A 27860-nucleotide genomic window follows, 5' to 3' on the forward strand; every position below is an offset into this window, starting at 1 on the left:
ACATTTGACTAGTCAACCTAGTCAATGCTTAGTCATCCTTGGCAACTCCACTATAAGACCAACTAGTTGAATGATGCAGTTCGTCTAGCCCTCAACTGATTTGCCGTTCAAATAATTAATGCTTTGATAACATAGCTAGCAAGTGAACTAGCCATGTCAGTGGCCTATCTAAGAGTTCACTTGAATGATCTCTTCAACCTATTAACTAATACCTTAGCTTCTTTATGCTTCTAGGGCCCTAGGGACATCCAAAACTTGTGGACATCCACTCATAAGAAAGCCAATGTTAGGTCTTAAAGTAAAGCAAGCAAGAAGATCAGATCTTAGAGATTTGCCTTAACAAGTTGCTCAAAGCCACTTTACCTTGTGTGGTCCCTACACCTGCTTCAGAGGGACCTGGGTTTCCTTAAGGAACATCCATCACAGTTCATCTTAATTTTTTCAAAAAAAAAATGGTGCAGTGAGGCAGTCATATGTCAATAAATTGATATCTCTGAAGAATGTGATCTGCATCAACATACCAGCCCCTTTAGAATTGAATTCATAGAGATCCCTTAAATTACTCTCCAGTGAAGAACCCAATTGACCACTTTCGCCGGTCACCATGACCAATCCAATGATTAAGGCATCATTTGGCAAGTCTATATGGTGTGTCTTTTCATCTACGGATAGATAAAAAGATGAAAAATGGTCTACTGTCATTTGGGAACTAGTAGCCAGTAGCCCAATAGCTGGTCAGTTTTGAAAGCCAAAAATTGTCTTTTTCGAGAAGGCTTTATTTGAAGATTCTCATCTTTCCTATGGCTCAGGTCTACTTGAGATAGACCAGTACGTCTACGTGTGTAAGTTGCACATGTTCTCAGTCCTCAAAATAGGGGTCTCTCAATCGATCTTCATTTCCTTAGAACACATCCATTAGAGCTCTACTACTGCTAAACCTCCATTAGCAGAGACCATGGAACCTTCAACCTCACTGTCAGTGAGCTAGATCAAATGTTGATACATTTAAATCTCACTGTTTTCCATCTCTTCGTTTTCTTTTTTCATTTCTTTCGTTTTTCTCCTTTCTTCCTTTCTTTACTCTTCTTCTTCCCCTTCTTTCTCCACCACTGATTTTAGTTTGTTTCAAGTGGTCATTTCATCATCCGATGATCTTCCCATCAAGTTACAACTCCATCCTCTCCCCTTTGCACATGTCAACATGGGGTTTGTTTGCTTTGGATGCATTCTTATCATTGCATTTAGGGTTTATGCCATTTGGGTTTATGGTTTAATCTATTTGGTTGGGGTTTATGCTTTAACTAATTTCTATCTTCATTATAACATTGTATTTCTTTTCATTGTTATTGTAATGTATTCTGTTTCTACTTCGCCATGGATGACTATTCATTATTGGCCTCTGTTATGAAGTAGCATATATCATCAAATAGCCTATAACATATTGTTTGATGAAATGGTTCTTGATGATTGATTATGAATTGTCATCATTGAATGATTTATCACATACACATTTTTCTTGGAATGGTTCATGATGGTTATGAATGGTCTCTGTCATTGAAATGATCTCTGTCACTATTCATTATTGTTTCTTGGAATGGTCTCTATCATTGGATGGTCTCTGTTTGAAAAATGGTCCTTGATGATGGATTATGAATGGTATCTGTTTGAGCAATGTTTTGCAAGTTTTGGGTGTTAGTGGGCCCACACATCCCATTCCTGTGATTCTAGATGTTGGTGGGCCCACATTGTTGTGTTTTGCAGGTTAGGTGTTAGTGGGGCCCTCACATCCCATTTCTATGATTATGGATGTTAGTGGGCCTGCATTGTTGTGTTTTGCAGGTTCTAGGTGTTGGTGGAGCCCACACATTCCATTTCTACAATTGTGGATGTTGATGGGCCCACATTGTTGTGTTTTGAAGGTTCTGGTTGTTAGTGGGGCCCACACATCCCATTTCTATGTGGGTGGTATTGGGCCCCACACTATTTTCTGAAATATGCATATATTGTTTTGAATTTTTACATGTTCATAGATGACACAATGTTTTGGCACATGTGGATCAACTTGGCTCATGTGAAAGCCATGCTTAACAAAAAATCTTTAGTTCTTTCCATGTGCTGAGAAGATTTGTCAAAAATAGTCATAACAACATAGTTATTGGTCTGCAAAGACCAACTCCAAAAATCCCAATGCATCTTTTGATCTACTGGGCTTTAGGAAGATCTTCCAAAACAGACTTGCCAAACAACGCCTAAAAATCCTCTTGCTTTCTATTTTTTAGAGAAAACCTCTTACTTTCTAGTGCTGGAAATTATATTTTTTTGAGACAAAACCACTTGCTTTCTAGTGTTGAAAATTCTGGAATTTCATTCTTTCATTTCACTCTCATAATCACCAGATAAAGATCTAGATTTTCTTTCTTCTTTTTATTTTTGTGTATCAGCATTCACAAAGTTTATATTATTTAGATGAATATGAATTTGATAAACACAGTTTTTAACAAAACAATACATACTCCATCATCTCTCATCATTGTATTCTAATCTAACATAATACTGATAATGGGGGAAGTGTACCTCTTTCATTAGATCACAAAAAGCTGATAAGATACAATCGGAAGATGGAATACGATTATATTAAAAAAAAGGAAAAAAAAGAACTAAAAAATCCAATAAAAGGCAAATAGCTACATTTTTAAAGCAACAAAAAACATAAGCCCGAACCTTCTCAATCCATAACCTCATAAAAGAGCTACAGGTCATTAAACCATAAATTACATGAAATTATTTGCATAAAAAAATTACATGAAATTAGTCCAGAAATCTGTTAGTTTATAGCAATATGGTCCAGGAATCCATACATACACACAAATGGGTAATGAAAAAAGAAAAAGAGCAATCCAGACCATATATCATCAAAAGCACACTAAACCCGTGAACAAAAACCGTTTCTTTTTTTTCCACTTCAGAGAGATGGAGAAAACAAGAACCCTAAATTCATACCATCGAGATCTACTTATCTTTGGTAGATACTCCATACTTCTCCTGCATTTTAGCAATCTCGTCCTCCTTCTTCTTTTGATCAACCTTCTTGCTCATCTTGGCCTGCTGGTAATACAACACGATCAGATACCGGTTAGCAACATTGAAGCCCGACAGGTGATCGACGGCCGTCTTGGCATCGTAGATGTCTTCGTAGACAACAAAGGCCGTTCCCCTGGTATCCTTGTTTGTACCAATACGTATCTGCCTTATCGCACCGTACTTGCCGAATATATCGTACATCTCCTCGCTGGAAATGTTGAAGGGAAGGTTTCGGACGTAAAGAACTCTATTCACTTCCGGCGGGAGACGGGCGTTTCCCTTTCGAAGGCTGATTGTCGCCATTAATTGTCCTAAGGTTTCAATTCAAGAACAAAGAAAACTAGGGTTTTGGATGAAAAATTAGGGTTTAATTGAAAAAAGTAGGGCACAAGTTGCAGGCAGAAAGGGAGTTTTGACTCGCCTTCTGTGGCTAGTATTTGCGCAGCTTGCGCTGGAAGAGATTGGGAGCAAAGGAAGAATGTATTGAGGGTGGTGATTTTTCGGGAAAATTCCCGATTAGTATCCTGTACGTCGGGTTTAGTATTATTTTGGTCTTCGAATTTTAAAACGCCACAGTTCAGTATCCGAAGCCTCAAAATGTATCTATGATATGTGAAAATGCATAAATGCCCTTAAGATGTGATTAATTTTCTTTATCAACCATCTAATAACTGAACATGGATATGGATATGTTCACTTACTTAGAGCGAGATGTTTTAAATCATCCAATAAATGTAGAATCGATGAATTAAAAGCAAAAGAAACGCATGCCCAACTATATAACGAAATAGATGAGTGAATTAATGAGGGGTAATTTGGTCCTCTAAGGACATCATGATGCGTGATATCACAGAATAGCTGGGTGACACCTCGGCACCATGTAAGTAGACCACTTTGGGCACTTCGCAATTGTATCAATGACCTTGGCACTACCCAGGTAAGCCAAACTGTGAACAACTAGGCAGGACCTCAAGTTAGTTAAGAGGCGACTTGCTTCCACCGAACTGCTCTGGCCCCGGTTAGCAACCTGCCTGATGTGCCTAGCGACCTTCCCCTTAAGTGGTCAACTGACTCCGAATTCCCCGAGATCATGACGCCACGTTGGAAGAGCAGGTTATCACCCCACCCCTTTTAGACGGGATTGGATAAACATTACTTGCTTGCACATAATCCATCTCCAAGCATGAAACCACCTCTGAATTAGACGAGTCGGAGATCCCGGATGGGTATCGTGAGGCTCATTGCAGCCCGCCTATATAAGGGACTCACCTTCAACCTCATAAGGTACGTGTGATTTAGCTCTCAAGCACTCTAGTTCTCTTGCATTCTTGCAAACACACCCAATTCACTGACTTAAGCATCAGAGTGCCCACCCTGAGTAAAGCAACCTGTACACTCTGATCTCTCTTTCTCTTGTAGCTCGACCAAGCAACCTGCTCAGACTGATGTTCGGCTGTCTGCTAGTAGGGAGCACCAGATCGTGCATCGTCAATTGGCGTCATTTGTGGAAAACATGTTAGACAATTATGCCCTTAGCTCCAATCAGATTTATGTACTTATTGACATTTTATTGTAAATGAATAAAGTACATAATTGATTCATGTTATTATGGTGTGTTTCTGTATAATACCCTTAAACTGGACACTTATGAGACTCATGTTAGTTTAGAATCTTCACAGTTGTTGGATAAACCTAGAAAGGTTTATCCTGCCAAGGCTGACACTAATGTGCTGCCAAGAAGGTTGGGGTAGATTATCTCAGCTGCCAAGGTGAGACCTAAGGCACATGTAGTGTGGGTTTGATTGAAACTCTGAATCGGACCATTTTCCAGTTATGCCCTTGACCTTGGAGACAAATGGACAAAACTGAAAAGTTACACCTAACCCCTAGACTCGATTATGGTACTACACTAGGTGTCGGATTGGGCTATCTTTGATATGCCAATCAGTGAGATCCTTAGCAGGGGTCAAAACCTGGGTATGTTGGGGCAGTTTGAGAATTCACCTAAGTGGGTGATCATAGTGACAGAATCAGCCCATTTGTTGGACAAAGTAAATGATCAATGAATGCACTCTACCTAATGGAAACCTAAACTGCCGACATTTGATTTCAAACTTGTTAAGATTTGTTTTTTGCAAAATATATTTATATAGAGATATTTCACAAAATGTTTGCAAAAAATGTTTTAATTCCCGGGATCCATGTGAGTAAAGAGTGCAACACTGTACCTTGCAATCGAGGGAGAGGTTCTCTCTTGTCAGCCAGTGTTTGATCATTATGGGTTGAGAGGTTAAATGTAAGACCATTTAAGGTTTTTACCTAATGAGCTAATCTCACATAAGTCCATAGTCTTTAGACCTTCATAAGGTGATTGGACCCAAGGACCATTTAGTGTAAATGTTGGGCCTGCTAAGAACTGTAGGCAGATGCAAGATTAGCCCATCAGGTATTATTCTTAATGGTCTTACACTTAACATTTCAGCCCATAATAATCATACACTACCCGACAAGAGAGGACTGACAAGTTGTCGAAGCCCTCAAAATTAATTCTAGTCCCACCTTACTATAAACTTGTAGTAACAGCGGTACCAGGTCGAATCCCACAGGGAGCCAGTAATTAATTTCTCAGTCGAATGCGCAATATAAAGAGTGGAAATTCGAATAATTAAATTTCTAAAATAATTGAAGCGCAAATAACAATTAATAAGGAATGTTCAGTCTTACCAACTCTGATCCAAGAGTTCTAATTGAGTCAATTGGTCATCGATCATAGGAAAAAAATCTGCAGTCTTGCAATTCAAGCATTTAACCTTCGGATTTATTAGGATAGCCATAATAAACCTCGTGTTTTCCTAATTTAGTTGACCAAACCCAGCATTCGATCAACACTTATCATTGACCGACTGGGCACGATAGCGTTTCATATCAATTAATGATAGCAATAACCTCCGTAACTGCAATTATCGAATCTTATTCCATTGATTCCCTTTAGGTTAAAACATGCCAATACATTGGTCAAAGGCTGTCATGAACAATTGACCCAAAAAAAATTAACTTAATTGCTACTTGTACCACTATTCATGACAATTACGGATCATCGAATCATGAATAGTAGTAGGAAGATCAACATTAATTAACTTGTCATACTAATCAACATTAACTTCCACAAGAACATGCACAAGAATCAACGAATACTTGAATTAAAAGCAAAAAATTAAATTAAATACATAACCTCACAATGACACAATCAAATCAATAATTCCCCTTGAATAAGAAAATAAAAGCTCAGCCGCTCATGGTTGTCGACTCCTTATTACTTTGTTTCCAAGATGGATGGATTGATTGACTCCCTGAAGCTAGTTTGCCCCCCGCCCCTTATATAGCTTTAGGAGGAGAGCTGTTTTCGAACTCCCTTTAGGAGATTATCCTAAAAAATAGAAAGTCCTAGTCGGTTTTGATCTAATCCTATCCTATCTCTTATCTAGTAATCTCAATCTTCTTATCCTTCTAGAATTATATTTGAATTTTAAATCTGATGAGACTCTTCTTATCTTTCTTGAGATTACATTCGAAATTTAAATCTGATGAGACTCTTTATTCTTGAATTGGAGTTGGGCTTCTCTAATAAATTGGGTTGCTACAAGGCTTTTCTGCGAATTAGGCTTCAGCTATGAACTGGGCTTTACTACAAATTTACTCCAACTTTGGGCTCAATTTTGACCTCGATGTAGATCGAATCTGTCAAAATCCAAAACATGAAAGTTGTGGAATTATCCCTTTTCTTTCCGGTGCATCTTGAATCATCCCAATCAAAGTCTGGATTTGAGAGTTATGCCCAGAATACTGAATGGTGCCGAAACTGTGCAAAATCGTTCGATTAGCATTGTTTTACTCCTGTCGCCTTCTTGCTTGCCTTGAATCGAAATACAAGAGTAATGAGTCCAATTAAGTGCTAATTTAATGTAAGAGAATGAATATTTGGGATAAAAATATGATACTTTTTATTCCCATCAAGGACCTCTTCCTCGGCTGCAAGGTATAGTGTTGCACTCTCTACTCACATGGATCCCGAGAATTAAAACATTTTCCAAATATTTTGAAATCAAATGTCAACAGTCTAGGTTTCCATCAGAGAGAGTGCATTACCCGATCATTCACTTTGTCCAACAAAGGGGATAATTTTGTCACTATGATCACTCACTCAGGTGAATTCTCAAACTGCCCCAACATACCCAAGTTTTGACCCCCTCTACATATCTCACTAGTTGGCATATCAAAGACAACCCAATCCAACACCTAGTATACTATTATAATCGAGTCTAGGGGTCAGGTGTAACATTCCAGCTTAGCCCATCTATCTCCAAGGTCCAGGGCAATACTAGAATTCTAGTCTAGTTTAGGGTTTCAAAAAAACCCACACTGCATGTACGTCAGGTCTCACCCTGGCAACTAAGACAAACCACCCAAACCAACGACTGTGAAGATTCTCAACTAACACGAGCATCATAAGTGTCCAGTTTAATGATATTACACAGAAACACACTAATATAACATGAATCAATTATGCACTTTATTCATTTACAATAAGTACATCAAACTGATTGAAGTTAAAGGCATACACTATCTAACAACTCCCACTTGCACTTAGGTCCAATCAGGTACAAGCTAGAGTCCCAGACTGTCCATGTGTTTTTCAAACACTTTCTATGTCAGTAGCTTAATCAATGGATCTGCCACATTCTTTGCTAATGCTACCTTTTAACATCAATCTCTCGTAGATCCAGTGTTGTCACACAACAGTGGAATGGGTGATGTGCTTAATTTCAAATTCCATAATGAACACCTTCATTCATTAGGTTGCCTCACTTATGGCAATGTGCTTGAGTTGGGTTGTGGACTGTTATTTTTACTACTCAGGACCCCATCATGAAGATGTAACTAGACGTAGACATTCTATCATCTAAGTCTGACTGGAAGTCGGTATCAGTATACCCAATGATCTGTGGTGACCTAACATCGAATACTAGACAAAACTCTTTTGTCCTTCGAAGGTATTTCAGTATGTGCTTCACAGATGTCTAGTGCTTCTGCCCTGGGTTAGATTGGCATCTACTTACCACACTCACTACCTGAGCAATGTCAGGACGATTGCACATCATGACATACATGATGCTCCCTACGGCTGAGGCATAGGGAATCTCTTTTATGCCCCCAATCTCTTTAGGAGTCTTGGAGACATACATTGGAGAGTGACTCTGTACCCGAAAGGAACATTTTCTTTCTTGGAGTTCTCCATACTATATCTCTTGACAATTTTGTCAATGTAAGCAGATTGGGATAATCCTATTATCCTCTTTGATCTATCTCTATAGAGTTGAAGTCCCAATATGTAGGAGGCTTCTCCAAGATCTTTCATTGAGAAATGCTACAAAAGCCACACTTTCACCGTAATTAATATTACTACATGATTCCCAATGAGTAGAATGTCATCTACATACAGAACCAAGAATGTAACTTTATCTCCATTGGTCTTCCTATAAACACAGGGCTCATCCAAATTCTACTCAAAGTCAAACTGTTTGATGGTAGAGTCAAAACGAATGTTCCAACTCCTAGAAATTCGCTTAAATCCATATATGGATCGATTAAGTTTACATATCATGTGTTTCTGACCTGCAACAATGAATCCTTGTGGTTGCTGCATATAGATATTTTCAGTAAGATCTCCACTCAGGAACACAATTTCGACATCCATTTGCCAAATCTCGTAGTCATGGTACGCTGCTACTGCTAGCAGGACCCTAATGGATTTAAGAATGGCCATGGGTGAAAAGGTTTTCTCATAGTCGATTCCCTTTTTTTTAGTGTACCCTTTCGCCACAAGATGAGCCTTATAGGTCTCAACCTTATCATCAGGGCCCTTCTTCCTCTTATAGATCCATTTGCAACCAATTGCTTTTACCATAAGGGGCAGATCTACTAGAGTCTAGACTCCTTTGGTCTCCATTGAGTCTATCTCAACTTTCATGGCATCTACCCACTTCAAAGAATCTATGCCCAACATAGCTTCCACATAAGTCGTGGGATCCTCCTCACTTATCATGGCTTCTACCAAGTAACTTTCTTGGTCATAGCCGTAATGAACTAGAGGCTTGAATACCCAGGTAGACCTTTTAAGTTGTGTATCTAGAGCTTGTGGAACATCCCCCACTACTTTTGTGCTCTCTTCATCAAGAACAACTTCTTGTTGAAGATTTTCCAAGATGTAATCTTCTTCTAAGAAACAGGCATTTCGATTGCAAAACACATTTTGTTCTTTTGGTTCATAGAATAGTTAACCTACAAAGCCTTTTTGGTAACCTACAAATAACGACTGGTCTTAGATTCTAATTTGTCCACACTTGTTCTTTTAACTTGTAAAAGACAACCCCTCAAGTGTCTCACACTTGGTTTCTTATCGGTCAAAGCTCAAAAGGGGTCTTTAGAACAAATTTGGTTGGAACTCGGTTCAGCAAGTAAATCACAGTCTCCAATGCGTATACCCAAAAGGACGTAGATAATTCTGAGTGGATGAGAAGTGATTGGACCATATCCAATAGGGTCTGGTTCCTCCTCTCTGACACACCGTTTAACTGTGGTGTAGCGAAAGGGGCTAATTGTGATACTATCTCATTGTCCTCTAAGCGGTCCATGAATTTGTCAGAATGATACTCACCACCTCGATCTGATTGATGGGCTTTAATTTCTCCCTAACTATTTCTTGACTTTTTGTCTGAACTCTTTGAACTTTTTAAAGGATTCAGATTTATGTCTCATTAGGTACACGTTACCATACTGAGAATAATCATTGGTAAAGGTTATGAAATAAACATGTCGATTACGTGTTCTAACATTCAGGGGACCACATACATCAGTATGTATCAGGTCAAGTGTGCCTGTAGATCTTTCAGGCTTACTGGTAAATGACCTTTTTGTCATCCTACCCTGAAGGCAAGGTTCACAAGTTGGAAGATCTTCTACAGTTAGAAAATCCAAAGGACCATCATTTACCAACCTTGTGATACGATCTATATTAATGTGGCCAAGTCAGTAATGCCACAAGCACGTGGGACTAACTGTATCATGGATTCTTTTCTTAGGGTTTATTTTCGACGTAGTTTCGGTAATGTTGGTTTCTAGAGAGGGATGGAGAAAATAGAGACCATTCTCAAGTTCTCCATATGCAAGGAATTTGTTATTCCTTTTTACAGTAATCACATTACTTAAAAGAACAGAATAATCATCCACACATAGTTTTGAAACAAAAATCAAATTTCTTCTTAAATTAGGTACGAAAAGACAGTCTTTCAGTACAATAATTCATTCTCTAAAAACTAATTTTATAGTGTCTATGGCTGTAGCTGCAATAGTTGCAGAAGTCCCTAAGTAAAGTGTTACTTCTTCATCACTCAGTCTTCTGCTTATCTTGAACCCCTGCAGTGAGTTACATGCATGAGTAGAAGCCCTGGAGTCAATACACCATGAGGCAGAAGTGACCAACAGATTGGTCTCTATGATGAAAGAGTCAAACATACCTTGTTTCTTAGCCTCTAGGTATTAAGGACAATTCCTCTTCCAGTTGTCGGTCTATTTATAGAAGTGATAGGCATCTGATGCCTTATCTTTCTTCTACTTTTTAGCTTTGCTACCCTTCTTCTAAGCCTTCTTTTTAGCCTTCTACTTTTTCTTGCCTAATTTTCCACCTTCAACAAGCATGGCTATCAGATTATCATTCTTAATCAGTTCTTCAGCCCTTTGCCACATATTGTTAAGTTCCCGAAGGTTAATATTTAGCTTATTCATGTTGTAGTTTATGATAAATTGATTGAAGGATGGAGGCAAGGAATTGAGAACAACATCAATTTTGGTGTCATGATCTAGCCCTGACCCGAGAGCCTCCAGTTCATTGATATTGCCCATCATCTTTAGACAATGGTCATGAACCTGTTGGTTCTCAATCATTTGTGCGGTCATAAACAATTTTAAGACCTTTTGTCGAGTAGAACGATTCTACTCTTCGTACATAGTCTCCAGACTATCCAATATATTTTTGGACACTTTGATCTTATCGAATTGTCGTTGTATCGGATTTTCTAAAGAGGCTATAATATAACAACATACAAGAGAATTTTTCTCTTCCCATTCTTGATACTCTCTCCTTCAGGCCTCAGAAGCCTTGTCACCCAGACGATCCAGAGTAGGGCTCTTATAAATTTTGTCCAATTTCTTGGACGTCAGAACCAGTCAGCATAATTATGGCCCTTGAGTTTGTTATTATCCAACAACTTGGCAAAGTTTCCGTTTGCCATTTCTGGTAAAAGCAAAGCAAATTTATAAGTCCACAAACTAATTGATTTATGTCATTACATATAAAGGGCTTTTAATCTATGTCTCATTTCCATTTTGGGCATCTTTGAGATTCTCTCCAATCTCAGTGATGGAGACAGTTGTGTCTTTGGAAATGTGGGAAACCACATAGGGTGCATGGAGCCAAATGTTTCAGCTACAAAACCCCACCACCTTCTATGAAGTATCTCATCCACTCATCATATGAGCTTTCCCTTTGGCCTTTGTCAGACAAGATTCATAGCCATTTTAGGTTAAACCTTTTTGTCCAGTAAGTGCTCTCCCATCAAGTTTGTGAACGCCAAGGTACTATGAGAGAGTCTTCCATTTTAGGATAAGGCCCTCCCACATCAGTCTATGACGCCCCTATCATCTTATGAAGCAATCCAACCAACTGCATTAACAGATGGATAACCTAATTTTATGGTGCATCTCTACCCACCAATAAAGCCAACCTTCATATTAATGATAGATGGCCGAACCCTGCAGGAAGGTAGGGCAAAATTTCAAAAATTTCTCTCTCTCCCATGTAGGAATCACATTCCATGTTTCAGAAAAACTGCATTTTTAAAGGATCAATCTTGAACCAAGAACCGAACCAGATTTAAACCAAAAGCAGGAGAGGGATATACCCGATATGAAGAAATAGTATCTTCCATGAAGGTGTTCACGCCCAAAGAAAAACTCCAAAGACTGCTCCCACTGAAGATGACACAGTGTAGGGTGGAGCAGAATCAATAGTGTTCTTCCCAAGAACTGAACCCTTCACAAGAATACGATGGAGACAGTGAGCACAACTTCAAACCAGTCTTTCTCCAAAGACTGATATCAAGATCTGATCTTGGTCACTCCTTAAACTAGAGAACAAACTAGCAGTATGGCGGTGATAGGAGGAGAACGCAGGGAGAAGGCACAGTCACACTGTATTCGACTTCTCTCTATGCTTTAAGATCTTGTATCTCTGAGATTTCTGGATGGGATGAATGGTTTGCCCCCTCCTCCTTTGATAGCCTTAAAGAGAGCTCTTAATCTCATTAGGAGTCTCCTATTCCAAATCTGTATTTGGATTAGGAGTCCTCTTTAAGAGATAAGGATAAGCCCTTATCTTATTTGTAAATTAGATCAGCTCTCTCCTAATCTCATTAGGAGGTTTCCAGATCTGAATCTATATTTAGATCTGGACTCTCTAAGTGGATAGGGTAAGACCCTATCCTATGTGCTGATTTAATCCCAGATCTGCCCCTTTATTTAACAGATCATATCAGCCCAGTTTGAAATGGGCTTTTAGGACCATGAAGTCTAAATGCTCGAACTGCTTCCAAACTGTTGTCCGGTTGGGCTTCTTTGTATGGCGTGGGACCCAAACATTGATCTACACATCAGCCACATGGGTTCAGCCTAGCCTCTGTTACAAGGCCTAGCCGAATTCACTAAAAAGATAGTGAACCCCCTGAAGCCCATCACATGGACTCCTAATGGGCCCAACACTTACACTAAGTGGACCTTGGGCCAAGCCACCTTATAAAAACCTCTCACCCCATAATGATTAAACACTGCCCGACAAGAGAGGACCTCTCACTCGGCTGCAAGGAACAGTGTTGCACTCTCTCCTTTCATGGATCCCAGGAATTAAAATCTTTTGCAAACAATTTGAAACCATAATATATATATCTATATATAAAATATATTTTGCAAAACAAATTTCAACGATTGAAATCGGCTGCTGGCAGTCTTGGTTTCCATCAGAGAGAGTGCATCCCCGATCATTACCATTGTTTGACAAAGGGGCTGATCCTGTCACTATGATCACTCAATCAGATGAATTCTGGGACTGTCCCAACATACCCAGGTTTTGACCCCATCTAAGGATCTCACTGATTGGCATATCAAAGATAGTCCAATCCGACACCTAGTGCAGTACCATAATCGAGTCTAAGGGTTAGGTGTAACTTTCCAGTTTTGCCCACTAATCACCAAGGTCCAGGGCAATATTGAAAATCTAGTCCGGTTCAGGGTTTCAAGTAAACCTACACTACATGTACCTCGGGTCTCACCTTGGTAGCTAAGACAGGCCACCCCAACACTTGGCGGCACATCAGTGTCAGCCTTAGTAGGATAAATCTCCCTAGACTTATCCAACGACTGTCAACATTCTAAACTAACAGGAGTCTCATTATGTGTCCAGTTTAAGGGCATTACACAGAAACACACCACAATAACATGAATCAAATATGTACTTTATTCATTTACAATGAATGTCATAATGTACATCAATCCGATTGGAGCTAAGGGCATACACTGTCTAACAACTCCCACTTGCACTTAGGTCCAGTCGGGTACAAGCTGGAGTCCCAAACTTTCCACGTGTTTCTCAAACCCTTTCTATGTGAGTGGCTTAGTCAATGGGTCTGCTACATTCTCCACTGACGCTACCTTCTGAATCAGGACGTCCCCTCTACCAACAATCTCCCACAGTACATGGTACTTCCTCTCGATGTGCTTCGACTTCGAGTGGGCTCGTGGCTCCTTAGCCTGAGAGATAGCTCCATTATTGTCACACAACAACGGGATGGATGATGTGCTGGACGGAACTACTCCCAGTTCGTGAATGAACTTTTTCATCCACATGGCTTCCTTGACAGCTTTACATGCAGCTATGTATTCGGCTTCGATTGTGGAGTCTACTATGGACCCCAGTTTGCTGCTTTTCCAACAAACAACACATGATCCTATCGTGAAAACATACCTAGATGTAGACTTTCTATCATCTAGATCCGATTGGAAATCAACATCAGTATAACCCTAGATCTGTAGTGAGCTACCATCGAATACCAAACAACTCTTTTGTCCTTCGAAGGTACTTAAGTATATTTTTCACAGTAGTCCAATGCTCATGCCCTGGGTTGGCCTGGAATTTGCTTACCACACTCACTGCCTGAGCAATGTTAAGACGAGTGCACAACATGGCATACATGATGCTCCCTACGACTGAGGCATAGGAAACGTCCTTCATGCCCTCAATCTCCTCAGAAGTCTTGGGAGACATCTTCTTGGAGAGAGTGACTCCGTTCCTGAAAGGAACATTTCCCTTCTTGGAGTTCTCCATGTTGTATCTCTTGACAGTTTTATCAATGCAAGCAGATTGGGATAATCCTATTATCCGCTTCGATCTATCTCTATAGAGTCAAAGACCTAGTATATAGGAGGGTTCTCCAAGATTTTTCATGGAGAATTGCTGTGAAAGCCATACTTTCACCGTAGTCAACATTCCTACATCTTTTCTAATGATTAGAATGTCATCTACATACAGAACCAGGAACGTAACCTTATCCCCACTGGACTTCCTGTAAACACAGGGCTCATCCGGATTCTGCTCAAAGTCAAACTTTTTGATGGTAGAGTCAAACCGGATGTTCCAACTCCTAGAAGATTGATTAAGTCCATATATGGATCTATTTAACTTACATACCATGTATTCTTGACCCGTAGCTATGAAACCTTACAGTTGCTGCATGTAGATATTTTCAGTAAGATCTCCATTCAGGAATGCAGTTTTGACATCCATTTGCCAAATCACATAGTCATGATATGATGCTACAGCTAGCAGGATCCTAATGGATTTAAGCATGGCGACGAGAGAAAAGGTTTCCTCATAATCGATGCCCTCTTTTTGAGTATACTCTTTCACCACCAAATGAGCTTTGTAGGTCTCAACCTTACCATCAAGGCCCTTCTTCCTCTTAAAGATCCATTTGCAACCAATTGCTTTTACCCTGGGGGCGGATCTACTAGAGTACAGACTCCATTGATCTCCATTGAGTCCATCTCAGCTCTCATGACATATACCCACTTCAGGGAATCTATGTCCAACATACCTTCCGCATAAGTCATAGGATCCTCTTCACTAGTCATGGCTTCCACTAGGTAACTATCCTGGTCATAACCAAAACGGACCGGTGGCCTGGATACCCGGGTAGATCTCCTAGGTTGGTCAATACCTAGAACCTGTGGGACACCTCCCACTACTCCTGAGCTCTCCTCATCAAGAACTATTTCCTAACGATGGTTGTTCAAGATATAATCATTTTCCAAGAATTGTGCATTTCGACTGCAAAACATCTTCTGCTCAGTTGGGTCATAGAAAAGGTAACCCACAGAGCCCTTGGGGTAGCCTACAAATAGGCAACGACTGGTCTTGGATTCCAATTTGTCCGCACTAGTTCTTTTAACGTGCACAGGACAACCCCAAACCCAAAAGTGTCTGACATTTGGTTTCTTTATGGTCCAAAGTTCATATGGAGTGTTCGGAACTGATTTCATTGGAACCCGATTCAGCACGTATATCGCAGTCTCTAATGCGTAACCCCAAAAGGATGTGGGTAAATCTGAGTGTACGGGAAGTGACCGGACCATATCCAATAAGGTCCTATTCCTCCTCTCTAAAACACCGTTAAGCTGTGGTGTAGCAGGAGGAGCCAACTGTGATACTATCCCATTGACCTTCAAGTAGTCCTTGAATTCGTTAGAGAGATACTCGCCACCTTGATCTGACCGAAGGGTCTTAATTTCTCTCCCTAACTATTTCTTGACCTCTTGTCTAAACTCCTTAAACTTTTCAAAGGATTCAGACTTGTGTCTCATTAGGTACACGTAACATACCGAGAATAATCATCGGTAAATGTAAAGAAATGCACATACTGGTTATGAGTCCTAACACTTAGGGGACCACATACATCAGTATGTATAAGGTCAAGCGTGTCCGTGCATCTTTTAGGCTTACCGTTAAATGACCGTTTCATCATCTTACCCTAAAGGCAATGGCTCACAAGTGGGAAGATCTTCTACAGTTAGAAAATCCAAAGGACCATCCTTTACCAACCTTGTGATACAATCAATACTGATATGGACAAGTCAATAATGCCACAAACACGTGGGATTAACTGTATCATGGATCCTTTTCTTGGAGATATCAACTGACATAGTTTTGACTATGTTAGTTTCAAGAAAAGTAATGTAGAACATAGAGACCGTTCTAAAGTTCACCATATGCGATGAATCTGTTGTTTCTTTTAATAGTAATCGTATTACTAAAGAAGACAGAATAACCATCCGCACACAGTTTTGAGACAGAAATCAAATTTTTTCTTAAATTCTATACAAAAAGACAATCTTTGAGGACAATAGATCATTCTCTAAAAATTAATTCTACGGTTCCTATGGCCATAGCTGCAACATTTGTAAAAGTCCCCAAGTAAAGCGTTACTTCTCCTTCACTCAACCTTCTACTTACCTTGAACCCCTGCAGTGAGTTACATGCATGAGTTAAAGCCCTGAAGTCAATACACCAGGACGCAGAAACTACCAACAAATTGGTTTCTATGACACAAGATTTGAAATTACCTTTCTTGGATTCTAGGTATTGAGGATAGTTCATCTTTTAGTGGCCGGCCTAATGGCAGAAATGATAGGCATCTGATGCCTTGTCTTTCCTCTACTTCTTGGGTTTGGTGGCCTTCTTCTGGGCTTTCTCTTTTCCCTCCTCTTCTTGCCCTTCCACCTTCAACAAGCATGGCTAGTGGCTCATCCTTCTTAATTAGTTCTTCGGCCCTCTACAACATATTATGGGTTTTTCCTCTCAAATTAGAGGTAATCTAAATAAACTCTTTAATGTAATTTTTTTTAATCTGAATTAGGTTTTTCCTCAGTTTTTGCTTTGTTTTAGAAATATTTCCCTAAATTTTCTACCTTTCATGGTAGAGGTCCACTTCATTTGCGTCATATTGCATTTTGCATTTCCTTCAGCCTAGTCAGCTATAGAGGCATTAGTAGCTTTTCTGGCCATAGAGCAATCCAGAGCCACCACCCTAAACTGCTTCTCTTGATTATCCCTATTTTTCTCATTCCCGTTATAATGCATTGGAGCCTAATAAACCAATATCCATCATACTCAGCTCCATAACACCCACCCTTCTCTAAGGACTTTGGAGCCACCTTTCTCTACATTATTGATGTATCAGGATTTTAAAGATTTTAAGGGCATAGTTGTGAGACAGTTGTATGCCCTTAGCTCCAATCAGATTGATGTACTTATGACATTTATTGTAAATGAATAAAGTACATATTTGATTCATGTTATAGTGGTGTATTTTTGTGTAATACCCTTAAACTGGACACTTAATGAGACTCATGTTAGTTTAGAATGTTCGCAGCCATTGGATAAGTCTAGGAAGATTTATCCTGCTAAGGTTGACACTGATGTACCCACCAACTGTTGGAGTGGTCTGTCTCAGTTGCCAGGGTGAGAACCGAGGTACATGCAGTGTAGGTTTACTTGAAACCCCGAACCGGACCAGATTTTCAGTATTGCCCTAGACCTTGGTGATTAGTGGGCAAAACTGGAAAGTTGCACCTGACCCCTTGACTCGATTATGATACTGTACTAAGTGTCAGATTGGGCTATTTTTGATATGCCAATCAGTGAGATCCTTAGCGGGGGTCAAAACTTGGGTATGTTGGGACAGTCTAAAAATTCATCTAAGTGGGTGATCGTAGTGATAAGATCAACCCCTTTGTCGGACAAAGGAAATGATCAGGGATGCACTATCTCTGATGGAAACCAAGACTGTCGGCAGCCGATTTCATGAATATGATGGGTCAGCACTCATTGGACAAAAAGGTTTAACCTAAAATGGCTATGAACCTTGTCTGACAGAGGCCAAAGGGAAAACTCATATGATGAGTGAATATGATCCTTCACAAAAAGGTGGTGGGGTTTTGCAGCTGAAACAGTTGGCTCCATGCACCCTATGTGATTTCCCACATTTTCAGAGACAAGTCGCTATTTCCGTCACTGAGATAGAAAGGAAATCTCAGAGATGAACAAATGGGAATGGAACATAGACTAAAAGCCATATCTATGTAGAAAACATGAATCAAATTAGGTTGTGGACTGATGTTTGCTCTTTTATCAGAAAATGCCAAACGGACAATTTGCAAATCTTCTTGACGACAACAAGCTTAAGGGCCCAAACTATGCTGACTGGTACCATAACCTTATGTTGGGCTTAACCTCTGAAAAACTGGATAAGGTGGCCAAGAATCCTGCCCCAAATCGTCCGGGAGATAGGGCTTCCAAGGCCTGGAGAAGAGAATACCAAGAATGGGAGGAGAAAAACTCCCTTGCCCACTGCTATATCATTGCGTCATTGGATAATCCAATACAGAGGCAATTCGATCAGATCGAACTTGCCAAGGACATATTGGACAGTCTCAAGACAATGTATGAAGAGCAGAACCATTCTACTCGGCAGAAGGTCTTGAAATAGTTCATGACCGCGCAGATGTCCAAGGGCCAACAAGTTCATGACCGTTGTCTTTGGATGATGGGCTACATTAACGAACTGGAGGCTCTTGGATCCGGGCTGGATCTGGTAACCCAGATAGACGTCATTCTCAACTCTTTGCCTCCATCCTTCAATCCATTCATCATGAACTACAACATGAACAAGCTGAATGTCAGCTTGTAGGAACTCAGCAATATGTTGTAGAGGGCCGAAGAATTGATTAAGAATGATGAACCCATAGCCATGCTTGTTGAAGCAGACAAATCGGGCAAGAAGATGAGGGCAAAGAGAAAGCCCCAGAAGAAGGCCACCAAACCCAAAAAGTCGAGGAAAGACAAGGCATCAGATGCTTGTCACTATTGCAAGCAGACTGGACACTGGAAGAGAAATTGTCCTCAATACCTAGAATCCAAGAAAGGTAATTTTAAACCTTGTGTCATAGAAACCAATTTGTTGGTAGCATTTGTGTCCTATTGTATTGACTCTGGGGCTTCAACTCATGCGTGTAACTCACTGTAGGGGTTCAAGGTAAGCAGAAGGCTGAGTGAAGGAGAAGTTACACTTTACTTGGGGACTTCTGCAAGTGTTGCAGCTGCAGCCATAGGAACCATAGAAGTATTTTTAGAGAAGGAATAATTGTACTTAAAGATTGTCTTTATGTACAAAATTTAAGAAGAAATTTGATTTCTCTCTCAAAATTGTGTGCAGATGGTTATTTTGTCTTCTTTAGTAATACGATTACTATTAAAAGAAACAATAGATTCATCGCATACGGGGAACTGGAGAACGGTCTCTATGTTCTACATCTTTCTCTAGAAACTAACATAGCCAAAACTACTTCGGCTGATATCCCTAAGAAAAGAATCCATGATACAGTTAATCCCACATGCCTGTGGCATTACCGACTTGGCCGTATCGGTGTAGACCATTTTACAAGGCTAGTAAAGGATGGTCCATTGGATTTTCTAATTGTAGAAGATCTTCCCACTTGTGAGCCTTGCCTTTAGGGTAAGATGACAAAACAGCCATTTAACGGTAAGCCTGAAAGATGTATAGGCACGCTTGACCTTATAGATAGTGATGTATGTGGTCCCTTGAGTGTTAGGACTCGTAACCAGCACGTGTATTTCATTAAATTCACCGATGATTATTCTCGGTATGGTTATGTGTACCTAATGAGACACAAGTTCGAATCCTGTGAAAAGTTCAAAGAGTTCAGACAAGAGGTCGAAAAATAGTTAGGGAGAGAAATTAAGGCCATTCAATCAGATCGAGGAGGCAAGTATCTCTCTGATGAATTTAGGGACTACTTGAAGGTCAACAGGATGGTATCACATTTGGCTTCTCCTGCTACACTGCAACTTAACGGTGTTTTAGAGAGGAGGAATATGACCTTATTGGATATGGTCCAGTCACTTCTCGTACACTCAGAGTTACCCACATCCTTTTGTGGTTACACATTAGAGACTACGATTTATGTGCTGAATTTGGTTCCAACCAAATCAGTTCCAAACACTCCATATGAACTTTGGACCAAAAAGAAACCAAGTGTCAAACACTTGAAGATTTGGGGTTGTCCTACGCACGTTAAAAGAATGAGGTCGGACAAATTGGAATCCAAGACCAGCCATTGCCTATGGGTTACCTATTCTATGACCCAAGTGAGCAGAAGGTATTCTGCAGTCGAAATGCACAATTCTTGGAAAGTGATTATATCCTGAACCATCATCGTCAGAAAATTGTTCTTGATAAGGAGAGCTCAAGGTCAGTGGGAGGTGTCCCACAAGTTCCAAGCATTGACCAACCTAGAAGATTTACCTGGGTATCCAGGCCACCAGTCCGTTTTGGCTATGACCAGGATAGTTAGCTGGTGGAAGCCTTGACTTGTGAGGAGGATCCCATGACTTATGCGGAAGCTATGTTGGACATAGATTCCCTAAAGTGGGTAGATGCCATGAGAGCTGAGATGGACTCAATGGAGACCAATGGAGTCTGCACTCTAGTAGATCCACCCCCCGGAGTAAAAGCAATTGGTTGCAAATGGATCAATAAGAGGAAGAAGGGCCCCAATGGTAAGGTTGTGACTGACAAAGCTCGCCTGGTGGTGAAAGAGTATAGTCAGAAAGAGGGCATCGATTATGAGGAAGCCTTTTCGCCCATGGCCATGCTTAAATCCATTCAAATCCTGTTTGCTGTAGCAGCATACCATGACTACGAGATTTGACAAATGGATGCCAAAACTACGTTCCTGAATGGAGATCTTACTGAAGATATCTACATGCAGCAACCGCAAGGTTTCATAGCTGTGGGTTAGGAACACATGGTATGTAAGTTAAATAGATCCATATATGGACTTAAGCAAGCTTCTTGGAGTTGGAACATATAGTTTGACTCTATCATCAAAAAGTTTGACTTTGAGCAAAACCTGAATGAGCCCTGTGCTTACAGGAAGTCTAGTAGGGATAAGGTTGCGTTCCTGGTTCTGTATGTAGATGACATTCTACTCATTGTGAATGATGTAGGAACGTTGACTACGGTAAAAGCATGGCTTTTACAGCGATTCTCAATAAAAGATCTTGGAGAAGCCTCCTATATACTGGGTCTTCGACTCTATAAAGATAGATCGAAGCAGATAATAAGATTTTCCAAATCTGCTTACATTGACAAAATTATCAAGAGATACATCATGGAGAACTCCAAGAAGGGAAATGTTCCCTTCTGGCACACAGTCACTCTCTCCAAGAAGATGTCTCCCAAGACATCTGAGGAGATTGAGGGCATGAAGGACGTTCCCTATGCCTCAGTCGTAGGGAGCATCATGTATGCCATGCTGTGCACTCATCCTGACATTGCTTAGGCAGTGAGTATAGTAAGCAGATTCCCAGCCAACCCAGGGCAAGAGCACTGGGCTGTTGTAAATATACATAAGTACCTGCAAAAGACAAAAGAGTTTTGTTTGGTATTCGATGGTAGCTCACTACAGATCCAGGGGTATACTGATGTGATTTCCAGTCAGATCCAGATGATAGAAAGTCTACATCTGGGTATGTTTTCACGATAGGACCATGTGTTGTTTGTTGGAAAAGCAACAAACAAGGGTCCACGGTAGACTCCACAACCAAAGCCGAATACCTTGCCGCAAGTGAAGCTGCCAAGGAAGCCGTGTGGATGAAAAAGTCCAATCATGAATTGGGAGTAGTTCCGTCTAACACATCACCCATCCCATTGTTGTGTGACAACAGTGGAGCCATCGCTCATGCTAAGGAGCCACGAGCCCACTCGAAGTCGAAGCACATTACGAGGAAGTACCATGTACTGCGGGAGATTGTTGGTAGAGAGGATGTCCTGATTCAGAAAGTAGCATCAGTGGAGAATGTAGAAGACCCATTGACTAAGCCACTGACGTAGAAAGTGTTTGAGAAAAACGCGGAAAGTATGGGATTTCCGCTTATACCAGATTGGGCTTAAGTGCAAGTGGGAACTGTTAGACAATTGTATGTCCTTAGCTCCAATAAGATTGATATACTTATGACATTTATTGTAAATGAATAAAGTACATATTTGATTCATGTTATAGTGGTGTGTTTCTGTGTAATACCCTTAAACTGGACACTTAATGAGACTCATGTTAGTTTAGAATGTTCACAGCCGTTGGATAAGTCTAGGGAGGTTTATCCAACTAAGGCTGACACTGATGTGCCACCAACTGTTGGGGTGGCCTGTCTCATATGCCATGGTGAGACCCGAGGTACATGCAGTATAGTTTTACTTGAAACCCTAAACCAAACTAGATTTCTAGTATTGCCCTGGACCTTGGAGATTAGTGGGCAAAACTGGATAGTTACACCCGACTCCAAGACTCGATTATGATACTGCACAAGGTTTTGGATTGGGCTGTCTTTGATATGCCAATTAGTGAGATCCTTAGCGGGGGTCAAAACCTGGGTATGTTGGGACAGTCTGAGAATTCATCTGAGTGGGTGATCATAGTGATAGGATCAGCCCCTTTGTCGGACAAAGGTAATGATCAGGGATGCACTCTCTCTGATGGAAACCAAGACTGCCGGCAGCTGATTTCAATCGTTGAAAATTGTTTTGCAAAATATATTTTATATATGGATATAAATATATATATTACAGTTTCAAATTGTTTGCATAAAGGTTTTAATTCCTGGGATCCATGTGAGTAGAGAGTGCAACATTGTTCCTTGTAGCCGAGGGAGAGGTCATCTCTTGCCGGGCAGAATATGATCATTATGGGCTAAGAGGTTAAGTGTAAAACCATTGAGGGTAATACCTGATGGGCTAATCTTGCATCCACCCACAGTCCCTGGGTGTTACATGGTGGCTCGGCTCAGGGACCACTTAGTGTAAGTGATGGGCCTATAGAGTCCATGTGATGGGCTCAAGGGGTTCACTGGGCTTTCCATTGAATTTTGCTAGGCCTTGTAACAAAGGCTTGGCTGAATCCTTGCGGCTTATGTATAGATCAACGCTTGGGTCCCACGTCATACAAGGAAGCCCAACTGGGTAGCAGTTTGGAAGGCTGAGTGAGCACATGTACTTATTGGGCCTATAGCCCATTTAGAATTGGACTGATTTGATCAGTTAAATAGAGGGGCAAATCTGAGATTAGATTAGCAGATAGGATAGGGTCTTAACCCTATCCACTCAGAGAGTCTAAATCTGAATACTGATTTAGATCTGGAAACCTCCTGGTAAGATTAGGAGAGGGTTGATCTAATCTGCAAATAAGATAAGGGTCTATCCTTATCACTTAAAGAGAATTCGGATCCAAATAAGATTTGGATCAGCAACTCCTAATGGGATTAGGCGTTGATCCCTTTAATGTTATAAAAGGAGGAAGGGGCGGCAACCTATAAGAAGATCACATCTTCACTTACAGAGAAGAGATTACAGAAGATAGAAAACAACTTCCAGTAAGACTGCGCTGATTTCTCCTTGCCGCCGCCGCCATTGCTAGTGCATCTCCATGACAGTAGGAGTCATCGAGATTAGATCTTGATATCAGTCCTTTGTGAAAGGGCTGATTGGAAGTAGTGCTCACGTGCCGTCCAACTGATTCTTGTGAAGTATTTGATTCTTTGAAAGAACACTGTTGATTCTGCTCCATCCTACACTACACCATCTTCAGTGGGAGCAGTCTTTGGTTCCTACCTTGGGCGTGAACACCTCCATTGGGAGATATTGTTTCTCCATATCAGATATTGTTGATTCCGCTCCATCCTACACTACACCATTTTCAAGATTGATCCTTGAAAATGCAGATTTTCTAAAATAGGGAATGCAATTCCCAGATGAAGGGAGAGGAAATTTTTGTAATTTCGCCTATCCTTCCTACAGGATTTGGGTATCCATATCATGGATCTATCATTCCTTCAATAGTCACCATCGAGAAGAGAATTGAGCGTGATTTCCGATCAGGAAGCTGTGATCTGGTTGTAGGCCCTCCACCATCTCAGGAAGTGAATGAAGTATGAGATGCTTATCAACAAGTCAAAGCTTCAAGTCGTAAGCGTCCTGCTTCTCCCTCTCAGTCATATAGATGGGTTAAGGGAAATTTTACTCCACTCCTGATGCCACTTTCTTAGTTACTTCCTCAGCTAGTGGAAAAAGGATATTTGGTTGTACTTTAGCCAAAACCAGTTCCGAATCTACTCCCTCAAGGATTCAGATTGAATACATTACGCGATTATCATCAGATGCCTAGACATCTGACCGACAAGTGTGTTCCTCTTCTGCTTGCAATCTAGAATCTTATCGACTGTTGAATCTTCTAGCCTTAGTGGCATACCACATGTTTTGTTCATTTGTTTTTTGTGTCCCTTTTTCCTCTTGCTTATATTTGAAGTTGTAAATAACTTGAACTATGCCCGGTCTAATTCCTCACAAGGGGTACGTAGGCAGCCTAAGTAGTGGCGCTTAGGTTCGACCTGGATAATAAAATGAAAGTGAAAGTTTCATAATCTAATCCTTTAGGTCCAAACTTGCTAAACAACCCTAGGTCACTTCCTTAATAGGTCCTACCCTACCTCGGCCATGTCATTCATAACATGTTTTCTTGGATCTCATTTACTCCAACAATGGCAAACAAACATACATACATAAATTTTCCCTTCCCAGTGTTTCATAAATGTGGTATCTATTCTTCAAGGTCCAGTGCTCCTTGGGATGAAGAATAAAAAGGAGAATATAAGAAGGAAAGAACTGGGTTAAGCCAATGGTACTGGACATGCTGCCAATGCTTTCTAATGAAAATAGTAGAAGTGACGTAATTCTTGAATTGCAATTGTGTTTTGCATTTGGCATAATAATTTCAGTTTCTCTAGCATGGTGTTTTGTTCAGAAAAATGTCTACTCCTACTAACGATCAATTTGTAACCCACCAAGAGTTTGAAGAGCTCAAGCAAATGATAGAGGCCTTGGGTTCTAAGATGGATTGACTAGTATCTTAAGCTGGGGCAAACCCATCATACATACCCCCATTAGGCATACCCTTGTCCTTGCTAACCCTCAAAGCATCCACACCTGCACCCACAAGCATTGGACCACTATCTCAACCAACATGCTTATCTCACAAATCATAAGTTCATGGAAATTCATCCGGTGCACCCATAATGGCCAAGAAACCATTTGTCATAACAATCCCACCTCAGATGACATCGTTATGTACATCTCCAATACCCATGCCCACTCCCACAACCTCTAGACCACTACCTCAACTAGCATCATCATCTTCCAAGCCAGCCATTCAAGGATGTTCACTTGATGAATCTACATCTTCTATGAAACCATTAGTCATGCCGATCTCACCTCTAGCAACTTGGCCTTATGCATCATCTTCGAACCCGGCATCACACACATTATCCCCTGTTCAAGCCCAAAGGATTCACAATGGCCAACCATCTCCAAAGAAGGAGAAAAGGGTTCTCACTCCTTTACCGTGCTCTCATGCTCAATCGTTACCCTTTCTAGTTTTAAAGGGATATCTCTAGCCATTGAAATGGAGACCACCTCCAGAACCCAAGCCAAAGAAATACAATGAAAATGCATTTTGTGCTTATCACCAAGGGACTAGGCACACCACCGAACATTGCTGGCAATTGAAGTTTGCAATTCAAGACCTCATCAACAGAGGTGTATTCGATCCCACCAGGGAAATGCCAGATATAGCACCACCCATGCCTAAGAAGTTGATCCATTAGAAGATATCTCCAGTTTTGTTTTGCTACATTAGGATATTTTCAGTTATTCCTTTCTTTTCTGATAATTTGAAAAATGAACTGGATCATTATGCAACTCATACTTCGTATTAATGAAAGTTTTACTTAGTTGTTTCATTTTATTGTTTGATCTTCAAAGTTGAATAAAACAATGAGTTCTAATAAGGGGAGCATGGGAAAGAGATAAAGTAGCCGCTTCCCTCAGAGAGATTGCACGAGCATGATTTTCTTGGGTTACAAGCTCCAGAAAGATCTCAAAGACAAAACTTTGTGAATAATGATTGTTAATTGAAAGTTCATCGATAAGAATGTCTAAGGAAAAGGGGAATAACCCTATCAATCCAAAACAACAATATCCATTTCTAAATGCATCCATAGATGAATCCATCACTGATAGCTCAAATTGGGACAGTCATAAGGTTGAAGTCATTGTGATGGGGTATGCACTCATTTTGATCTGTTACCTGAGCTAGCATAGAATATAAGCATTGTATTTACCTAGTGCTTTGCCGATAAATCTAGGAAAGGACTAGAGGCCATTATCAACCATTTATTCCCTAGATGTCCCGATCATTGATTATATCACTAGTTAGCCCGTTGATCTGATTTCATTGGGCTGTCTTATTTGTTAAACCAAGCAAACTCCCAAGATGCTTATTTCCAAAGGACTACAAAAAAAATTAAAAAATGAGATAGAAAAAGGAAAAGAGAATAAAAAAAGAAAGAAAAAGGGAAATAAAAAGGGAAGAAGAAAAAAAAACAAAAAAAAAGAAAAGAATCGTTGTCATTCGAGTAATCTCAGAACATTCAAGTATTAAAGGGGTCAAATGACAAAAATATCCTTGAGTTAGTGGAACTCAAATTGTGCTCGATAAGTAATTCTTTCCTATTGGTTATGCATTGGATGGAGAAATGATGGGAAGCCCTCTTTTGGCTGATTGCCTTATCCCTTTTCATCAAACTCTCCTTATTATTCATTTTTCACTAGTTATCCTGATGAGAACAAAAAGTATCATATTTTTATCCCCAAATATTCATTATTTTACATTAATTTAGCACTCAATTGGACTCATTACTCTTGTATTTTGATTCAGGGCAAGCAATAAGGCGATTGGAAGAAAATAAGGCTAATCAGATGATTTTGCACAATTTCAGCACCATTCAGTAATATGGGCTTAACTCTCGATCCCAGACACCGATTTGGATGATTCAATATGCACTGGAAAGATAAGGGAAAGGCCCACAACTCTCATGTTTTGGGTTTTGACAGATTCAGTCTATAGTGAGGTCAAAATCGGACCTGAAGTTGGAACAATTTTGTAGTAAATCCCAACCCACAACTGAAGCCCAAATTCGCAGAAGAGTCCTGTAGCAGCCCAAGTTATTAAAGATGCCCAACTCGAATTCAAGAATGAAGAGTCCTATCAGATTTAAATTTCAATTGTAATCCTAAAAAGGTAAGAGATTGAGATTACTAGATAGTATAGGATAGAAGTAGATCAGATTAGGACTTTCTAATTTTTAAAGTTAATCTCCTAAAGGGAGTTGGAGAGATTCCGTCCTCCTAAAGCTATATAAACTGGGGGGGGGGGGGGGACCAGCTTTAGGCATAATCAATCAATCAAGAAAATCAAGCAACTCAATCAAGAAGATCAATCCAGCCTTCTGGAAGCAAAGCAAGGAGGATTCAAAAATCTTGAGCGGCTAAGCTTTCCCTTTTTGGTTCAAGGGGGGACTTTCGATTGTGTTATCATGAGGTTAGCATTAATTTTGAGGGCTTTGACAACCCATCAGAATTTTGGCCCCA

At 40.3% G+C, this 27860-nt stretch overlaps 1 pseudogene across 1 annotated transcript; it reads right to left on the reverse strand.

Moving 5' to 3' along the window:
- Positions 1–2710: 2710 nt before the first annotated feature.
- Positions 2711–3643, reverse strand: LOC148871725 (splicing factor 3B subunit 6-like protein pseudogene; annotated as a pseudogene). The gene has a single exon (XR_016107343.1). The product of XR_016107343.1 is annotated as a splicing factor 3B subunit 6-like protein pseudogene (transcript).
- Positions 3644–27860: the final 24217 nt, after the last annotated feature.

Source organism: Nelumbo lutea, chromosome 2, assembly GCF_056320005.1.
Source record: "Nelumbo lutea isolate HS-2025 chromosome 2, American lotus-T2T, whole genome shotgun sequence".
Lineage (NCBI taxonomy): Eukaryota > Viridiplantae > Streptophyta > Magnoliopsida > Proteales > Nelumbonaceae > Nelumbo > Nelumbo lutea.